We start from the raw sequence: 9,489 nt of genomic DNA, 5'->3' as shown, positions 1-9,489 counted from the left end.
CACACACACACACACACACACACACACACACACGTGTTGCACGGCTTCACTGGCTCCAGACACTGGCACGGTCTTTCTCATGCATGTACACAAAAGTGACACATTACATTTTTCAAGAAAGCCCGATAAATATTTCACATTTCACATCTTGTCGAAGACATTCATTCCAAATCCCTCAACACACGCTGTCAAGGCGCCGCGATAACGGCTGTGGAGAGAAAATGGAAGTGGAAGGGCCATGTTGCCATAACAAATTATATATTTGCCATCACGGCAGGTTTCCATAGAGTTTGTTGGAGCGATTACGATGGTCACTATAAAAAAACAATCTCCTGGTGTGTAATACTGAACGTACGCTGGACAAAATGTCTTCTTTTAAAAAGAAAACACATCACAGGAGCCACCCCTAGGATTTTCTGTCATATCAGCTCAAAATATAGCACAGTGTTTTCCGTTGAACTATACATGTAGATTATTCATTTTTTGGCATAGGTGGAAGAAGTACTATTTTACTTAAGTTAAAGTACAATAACGTAAACACAAAATTACTTTACTAAAAGTGAAAATACCATGTTGATGATGATGAAGTACTAGCACTGAAACAAACTTAAAAAGTATGTAATATATTCAGTCTATAATACGGCATCAAGTACTAATGCAGCTTTTATTCTGCAGATGAGTGCTGTGCATATCCTGATGTCTCTCGCTTTTGATAGATATAAATATAAATCCTGATTAAAAAAAATTAAAACTAAAGTAGGACGACTGCATTCGGTAACAATTTTAGATATTTGCTATGAAACGTAGTAATCGTTGTAAAAGTGGAAAGTCTTTGAAACCGAATGTACTCAAGTAAGTACGGTACAGACACTTGAAAAATGTACCTAAGTACTTGTACTTTGTTTCCTTCCACCGCTGGTTTTTAGAGTTTATTCAGGAATATAAAACAGGATTGTTGCTCACTTTAGGTAGTTGAATGACTTGTTGAATCATTATCTGCTGTGCAGTTATTCCACATCGACAAACTCCCACGGCGTGAGCTGGAATATTCAATACCGCCCCGATTCGAGTTGAGAGATTATGAGACTTAAACCTAGGGCAATTATTTTAAACATGAATAAAAGATCGTACCGATAGCGGATATGCACATCCACAATACGGCCAAATGAATAAACGGTAAATAAGTAATGATAGCTTGTTGTGTAGTCTTTTTTTCCATTCAGTAAGCCTCCGTAGGCAGGCTTTGGTTTTTTCCCCACTCGCGGAGCATTCATCTTTCACGGCCAGAAGAAAAAACATTTGTTTAAAACTTGTATGAACTTGAGGCACATTTCACCAGCCTCCACTGTCAAATTTTATACGGCGTGTTTGTGTTTCTCTCTCTGGGAGGACTGTTTTAAGCTAGGCTCAAAAGTGAAGGCTTAGGAGGAGTTTAATACGTCACAGGCATAATGATCGTAATGACAACTGTCTTTTAGTAGAAATGTAAGAGGAGTAGAAATGTAATCCTGTATGGGCCTAATGATAAAAGTCCTTTTCAGCATTTAATTTCATCATTATCGTTTGGGTAGTTGAAGAACTAATTAAACCTTAAAAATGTGACTTAATTGCGAGAGCTGAGAGTGGTCTTCACCCCGGTGATTTCCGATTCCCCGGGTGAACGAGCCCTGAGCTTAACCGGATTCCGTTTCAAACGGCATCAAGATCAAGCCGGCCGTGGAGATGACGTCTGGTGCTCGCTGGGATGTGGCCGTCCTTATTTAAAAACCAGGGAGTGAAACGGAAAAGGTAAACCTCCAGAGATCCGGCTGGAGGAGGAGAGAGGCGGATTAAGGAAGCGAATTATGGGACTCGGCGACACGGCCGATCTCGGAAGAAACGCAACACAAAGAGCATGATGTCGCCACAGGTGGGATCACACAGGGGCGGCCACGGAGAGAGACGGCTGGGGGACGCCTATGAAGAGACACGACGAGCGGCATGAAGGGCACGGAGCAGCAGGTCGGGTGTCGGTGGCTGGGGCCCTGTCCTAACGATGGCCCTGAGAGCTCAACGCACCGCAACTTAAGAAAACACATGCAGGCAGACAAAACATAAGCAAATGAAGAAAATATCTTCACCAATTTGACAATACATGCGCAGCTTTTAGAAAACGCGTTGCAAATAAAGACGGGTCGAATGAACTGCATATCAAAAGACTTAAAAAACACTACCGCGTCAACGGAAAACACAACCGCATCAACGGAAAACACAACCACATCAACGGAAAACACAACCACATTAACAGAAAACACAACCGCATTGACAGAAAACGCAACTGATTTAGCGGAAAACACAACCGCGCAAACAGAAACACAACCGCATCACCGGAAAACAAAACGGCATTAACGAAAAACACAACCACATCAACGGAAAACACAACCACACTAACGGAAAACACAACAGCATTAACAGAAAACACAACAGCATTAACGAAAAACACAAATGCAAAAGCCACATTACGGAAGTGAGCCACACCATTACGGAAGTGAGCCACACCGGATCCACTGATTTATCTGCAATAAAATATATTAAACTAAATTATTTTGTGTCTGTTATTACATACAAGGATTTATACAAGTAACAACCTGGAGCCACAATCACAGACCAATCGCACCACGCGAGACAACCATGTCCAAATCCTCCATCTGCTTCCTCCATGCAATTCACAAATAGGAAAAAACAACTTTCACATCAATCCACAGTTTTTATTGAAGCCATTTAAGTGCGATATTCCAGAGAAAATAGCTTGTACCGACTCTGTGATAGTGTGGTGAAGTTCGCAAACGATTCAAATCTTTTGGGTGAAAATAGAGATTCAATCACTTGCGAGTGTATCCCTGCAACCTAATCAAGGATTCATTGATTCGTTGGCAGGGACTACACTTACTGAGTGAGTTCGAACGTCCTTCCTTGCAGCTGACACAGAGCTCAACTGAACTGACTGACAAACGGATCGTTCCAGGAAGTCACTGAGTTCAGTTTTTTCGTCCAAAAGATTGGAATCGTTCGCGAACGTCACACTATCACGGAGCCGGTAGAAGCTGTTTTCTCTGGTAAATCACATTTAAATGGCTTCAATAATACTGTGGATTGTTATAGAAGTTGTTTTTTCTGACATACAGTGTGGCTCAGCTTTGTAATGTGGCTTTTGCATTTCTGTTTTCCGTTAATGTGGTTGTGTTTTTCGTATTTGCAAACTGTTTTGATATGCAGTTCATTCGACACGTCTGGATTTGCAACGTGTTTTCCAGATGATGCGCATGAGTTGTCATATGGGTGAAGATGTTTTCTTAATTTGCATGTGTTTTCTTAAGCCGCAGTGCCTTGAGCTCTCGGGACCACCGTATCGTCCACACATATGCAGATTTTTCTGAAAAGGCATTTTGAGCAAAGATGCTCACATAAGCATGCCAGACCAGTAAGGGGGCGATAATATCTCATTAAACTTGATGTCAAACACCACAAAAGAACTTTAGGAGAACGCAACGTATCAAGCTTGTTCATAATATCCATACTACACTGTATGGGCGCCATTCCAAGAAAATTGGAATAGTTGTATGATAATTTAGCCCTTTTGGATAATGTACAATCAAGAATTCTAAAAGAACCTTAAATGTACGGTAATCCTGGGTCCTCGGCACCGATTCATACATGTTGCAATCACAGTTCTGGGTACATATTTGTATGCATGTAGTTTGCCCTAAAATATGCAAATTCTCGAGTCCTCGTGGGATTATTAGATTTTTGCCATTTAAGTTTTAAACTTAAAAGTTTTAAGACTTTCTAATAAATGTTGCGACAGGTTCCTGATGCAAGTTGAGGTCCTGACATCAGCGTTTTCAAGAAGCTACGTTTTGCTTCCTCCACACCAATACACGGAAAACAGAGTTTTGAAAAATCTCCACCCAGGAAAGGCCTTTTTCCGAAAGCTTAGTTTTTTGGTGTCTAATACGCAGTTTTCGCGTGGACGGGAGGCGAAAACGCAGAGAAAACACTACGCCTTCAAAAATATTGGTATACGTGTGGACAAGGCCTGAGACTGTGACTGCCAGGGCTGAATCAGAAATAATTGAATGTACGACATTAATACAACCCTTAAATTTCCTCTCTTTTCGCCTCTCCTCTCTTCAGTTTTTCCAGCAGTTTAGGCCCCGGGTGGGGTGGGTGGTGGGGGTTTAGGGGGAGAGGGGCGCTGGGACTGGGCCGGGCTGTCTCACGCTCCTGTAGGCGCATTTTACCAGCAGAAATGCGAGAGATACGCTGTCACATCCAGGACGAGAACACGCTCCGGTCCCGGCAGCTGCACTGAGAAGGAGTACGGAAATAGAGATTGCACACTCGGGGCAAAGAAAAAGTCTGTAATTGCAGCTCATAATTGCAAAAAAAAAATGTGGTGTCCTATCACACAATGGCAGCCTGGGTTTCTGATGTCCACGGGCTAGCGGGTCATAATTATAATGTGTTTTTTAAATTATTATTTCAGCATGTAGCTAAAGGCAAACTGCTGAAACACTTCAGTTTCCAATAAAGTCGCTTGACGAGTATCTACTCTAAGAACAAATAAAGACATCGCAGGATTACTGTTTTCCATTCCTTTTACGCTAAATTGTTATTTTCTTTTGTATGATGAAGAAGAAGAAGAAGAACAATCTTTATTTGTCACACAGCACACCACACTACAACAAATGCACGTACACACACACACACACACATGCACATGCTTAACGTTTAACCCTGGCTTGTCCTTCCTCGGGGGGCACAGCCAGGAGCAGTGGGCAGCACACGTGGACGCGCCCGGGGGCCTGGTGATGAGTGTCCATCGCTGGTCAGACGATGATGTGTGCATGTTTTTTGGGGGTCCTTACTGACTTTAGGTGGAGGAAACCCCATGTGAGCACGGGGAGAACATGTAAACTCCACACAGAAAGGCTCCTATTTGGGAGATCACCCGCCAACAGCGCCCCAGGCGGGAATCGAACCCAGGACCTTCTTGCCGTGAGGCAGCTGTGCAATGATACATACATGCATCTGAGATAACACATTTTGAGAGGACACGAGAGGATTGATTGATTGATTGATTGATTGATTGATTGATTGATAATAAGATAACACTTTAATGACCATGGGCAACTTCAGGTGTGACAGAACAGTGTAAATCACAAAAATACATTTTAACAAAATAATTAAATATATTTGATTTATATTTAAATGTTTTATTAATATAATATAATTGTATTTATATTATTATTATATTATATTATTAATATTATTATTATTTATATTTTATTTATTATTATATTGTTGTATTTAATAATTTTTCTAAAAATGCATAAAAATGTTTCTGATTGACTGTTTTACTGACATGATTTATTTCTTTTATCTGCATATTTACTCCTCGTTCCTCTTCCCACTCAACTATTAGAATAACTTTTATTTTACGTTCTCTGTGAAGCACTTTGTAACTTCACTTTGAACTCTGCTTTGTTTGCCCTATAAATACAGTTTTTTGTATTATATAAGTTGGAGAAGTGCATATCTAATTTCAGCTGGGTAAGATTTGGGCCAGTGGAATATCAAAACCTTTCTACACTTTGACACAAATGGATTCCCCCCATGCTCTGTAAGTCTTTTTAAAAGTGTAACCCTGTTCCTGTTCCTTCATGCAAATGTCGCAGAAAGCCCTGGGGGAGGTATAATATTAATGCTATAGAGATGGCACCATATATAGAGACGTTGTGAATAATATTATTCATAGAGGCCTGAAGGTTAAAACATGAACAATCCGCTTTAAACTTATTTTTTTTATTTAAAGCCGAGAATAAAGGAAGCGGTATCTACCAGCATCTACTTTTGTCAGGCTGTTATTCATATATCGCGATAGATTTACATAAAAACACAATCCTCTATATGAAAAGGTACATGGAAAAAATAAGTTGATCCCTCGCATATCCATTTTTAAAAAACTTCTTACACTTACACACAGGTTTGGGTGGGACACTAATGCAAAATTCACTGTTGTGTAAATACGTACTGCATTTGGCTCATTGTGATGAAAGCCCGCTGAAAACTCAAGAAACACAAGGCATGAAACTAGGAGTTGATTCCAACATACTTCTGGTGACGCTAATAATTGCCACTTCTAAAATGACTTATTTAAAGCCCTCGATAGCATCAGAAAAAAAACAACGCAGGATTAATTAGATTAACCCTGTTGGGCCCAGCCGGTTAGGGTATGTGATACAGCTGCAAAGTAGCCTGATCTGTTCAAAAGGACAGAGCCTCGCTGAGTAGTAATCGTACAATGTATTGATATTTGTATTTGATATTATGAAAAAAAAAGCAATTTACATCTTCTAAAAGAAAAAATGGGACTTTTGCATCAATAGAATGTTCACGGCCTCAAACCCCGAAAATTTCTTGCCCATTAATGCATCAACACTTTACCAGGGACACAATTGCCCCTTGCAAACATTAAAGAAATGATCAAATTACCCCTGAAAAGTATTTAAAGCTAAAATGTATGTTAGAGATGGTGATAGATATGGTTGTCTGTATGTATATGTATGTACGTATGTATGTATGTATGTATGTATGTATGTATGTACGTACTTTTCTGTGCGCGTGCGCGTGCGCGAAAGCTGCATGCTGCCTGTTACGTTGCTCCAACTTTTGAGTCTGCTTCTTAACTCTCTTAACTTTTATTCTCTTTTGTTCGTTCTTGTTTTTTTCCACTCTAACCTTTTCAGCAATTTATGCTACAGTAGCTCTTCTGTGGGACCAGACGGGCTAGCCTTCGGTCCCCACGTGCATCATTGAGCCTTGGGCGCCTATGACCCTGTCACCGGTTCACGGGTTGTCCTTCCTTGGACCACTTTTGGTAGGTACTAACCTCTGCGTACCGGGAACGCCCCACAAGACCTGTTGTTTTGGAGATGCTCTGACCAAGTCTTCTAGACATCAAAATGTGGTCCTTGTCAAAGTGGCTCAGATGCTTACGCTTGCCCATTTTTCCTGCTTCCAACACATCAACTTCAAGAACTGACTGTTCACTTGCTGCCTAATATATCCCACCTCTTGACAGGTGTCATTGGAACCAGATGATCAATTCAGTTATTCACTTCACCTGTCAGTGGTTTTAATGTTGTGGCTGATCCGTGTATGTGCCAAAATTGCTGTTGAGGAAATTCCTGCTCGGTGCAAATCATTCATGGGATTTTACAACCAAAAATGTATTATTTATCAGGGACCATGCACAATATTACATTGAAGCAGGTTAAAGCGAGAACCAGATCGAGTTGTGGCCTTGCACTTTAAGGAACTGGTCTTAAACATGTTGAGTGAAACTTTTGAATGTTGATGATATAATAGAATATGACAGGGCAAAATTATCTCGACATATCTCTATTTCTCTCTTAAAACGTAAAAGGTTATGCTTCAAAACTAACCTTTTATGAGGTGGAAGCCATGAATACCACGGTATTCTCTTTGGTATTATTTTCCTTGTGTAGTGATCTGAGAAAAGGTCAGGGAACTAGATGTGCCAAAGTTCAACTGTGTCTCAAAGTTCAATTAGCACACACACAGTAGGACTAAGCACTCCGCACTCACCTGGAAGTTAGCAGCAGAAAAAGTTCACTTCCTAATAATGCAGGCCACAGCTCCACCATTACTGCTACTGCCACCCTCCCTCTCTATCCCCCGAGGAGACTAGGGGCAGGACAGCGCAGCGAGGAAACCTTCTCCAGCTTCATTCTTCCACAGGGTCTGCACATATTAGTGTACATACATAGTGACGGAACCATTAGAATCCAATGTCAGTGTATCGTCCAAACACTGAGAGGGTTTCAATCGGAAGTCCATTTTTCAAATTTTCTGCAGAACCACCCGGAAAAAAAAGACTTTCATCAAGTGAAGCCCCTTGACCTTGTTCCTATTTTGAAGGTCGGAACGGGAAGAACTCCCTCTACTGCTGGTGACTTTATGACGATGAAGGCAGTAATCATCGAAAAGTTACACTTTGAAATGATTTACTCCATTTTCTGGTAAGTTTTTAACTGAAAGGCACTTCAGCCCATCTATGATTAGATGAATTAACTAACTATAACAATGAATGAAAAAGGAACGACAGCCTATGTGGATGAAAGTCAGTAATTTAATTTTTTGGATGGGATTGGAATTTACAATTTGCAATCAAGCTGTTTCCATTTCCACAGAAAGTTTAACCTGTATGCATTAATGGCAACATCACCAAATTTAGATTACAGGCCAGCCGGCCAGAACCCTGCACATTATTAAAATAACTTGCATAACTGAGCATCCAGCATGACATCAACATAGTTCCTTACGAATAAACTTGATTGAAATGAGAGCTGGGTTTAATGTAGACACTTTGCAACGGTTCTGGACACTTTCTTGGCTGGACACTTGGCTCCAAGCCAAGAAAATGTCGGGGGGGGGACTCCTGCCTGTTCACTTTCATTATAAGCTATCTGAGGTTGTGAGCATCTAATCTTGTCTTTTTAAACATCAGATAACTCAGAAGCCAAGCTTTAAACGTGTGCGGTAGCCTAGAAATGTTCAAAATCCTCTACATTTCACGTAACTTCATGTGATGGGATTCAAGGCTCATTGAGATATCGTTTGTGCGTTTGCACAGACATGGGCTTTGCTGTTAACTTCGTAAGACAGAATGAATTTAATCAAATTTTATTGCACTTAATTTTAAGAGGCGTTATATACTTTTAAGAGTAACTGTCTATAGTGTTATCTATAGTATTAAGGTTTCATGGCCAATCCATATAGTTACTGCATATACACTTATATAGACTGTTTTTTGTCTTTGCAGTGTACTGTACTCCTCATCCACACACACACACACACACACACACACACACACACACACACAAACACACACACACACACACACACACACACACACACACACACACACACACACACACACACAATTCATTTGAATGGGGAGATTTTCTTCGACTTTAGAAGGGGGGGACATGGGGAAGGAGGAGCCCCATACCCCCATGGGGGGTATTACAATTTAAAATGCATGGGTTTAATTTTCGTAAACTGAGATATTGACCTTTGATCCCTAACCATGGTTCACCGTTGAAGCCCTATAGCTCAGTAATTAAAAGAGCTACCAAAAAGGGGGTCAGCTGTTTTGGACAGCTCTTTTAGAGGGTGGTAGTGTCAATAAGGGGGCACCTTAAAAAACATATAATTCAGGGCTTTGCAAATGACATATGTAAATTCTGACAACGCAGGTATATTCTGCGACCAAATTAACCCTTAGTACCACATGCATGTCATTTTTCACCCATACCTTCTTTTCCTCTTTAGGTTTATAATAATATAACTACCTTACCTATGAGGCCATTGCATCAAGATGCATGACAAAATGGCACAGAATTGTAGTTTTTGTAGGTTTTT

Source organism: Zeus faber (assembly GCF_960531495.2).
Source record: "Zeus faber genome assembly, chromosome: 13".
NCBI classification, from domain to species: domain Eukaryota; kingdom Metazoa; phylum Chordata; class Actinopteri; order Zeiformes; family Zeidae; genus Zeus; species Zeus faber.
The sequence above is the reverse complement of the archived record's forward strand: the minus strand, read 5'-3'. Positions refer to the sequence as shown.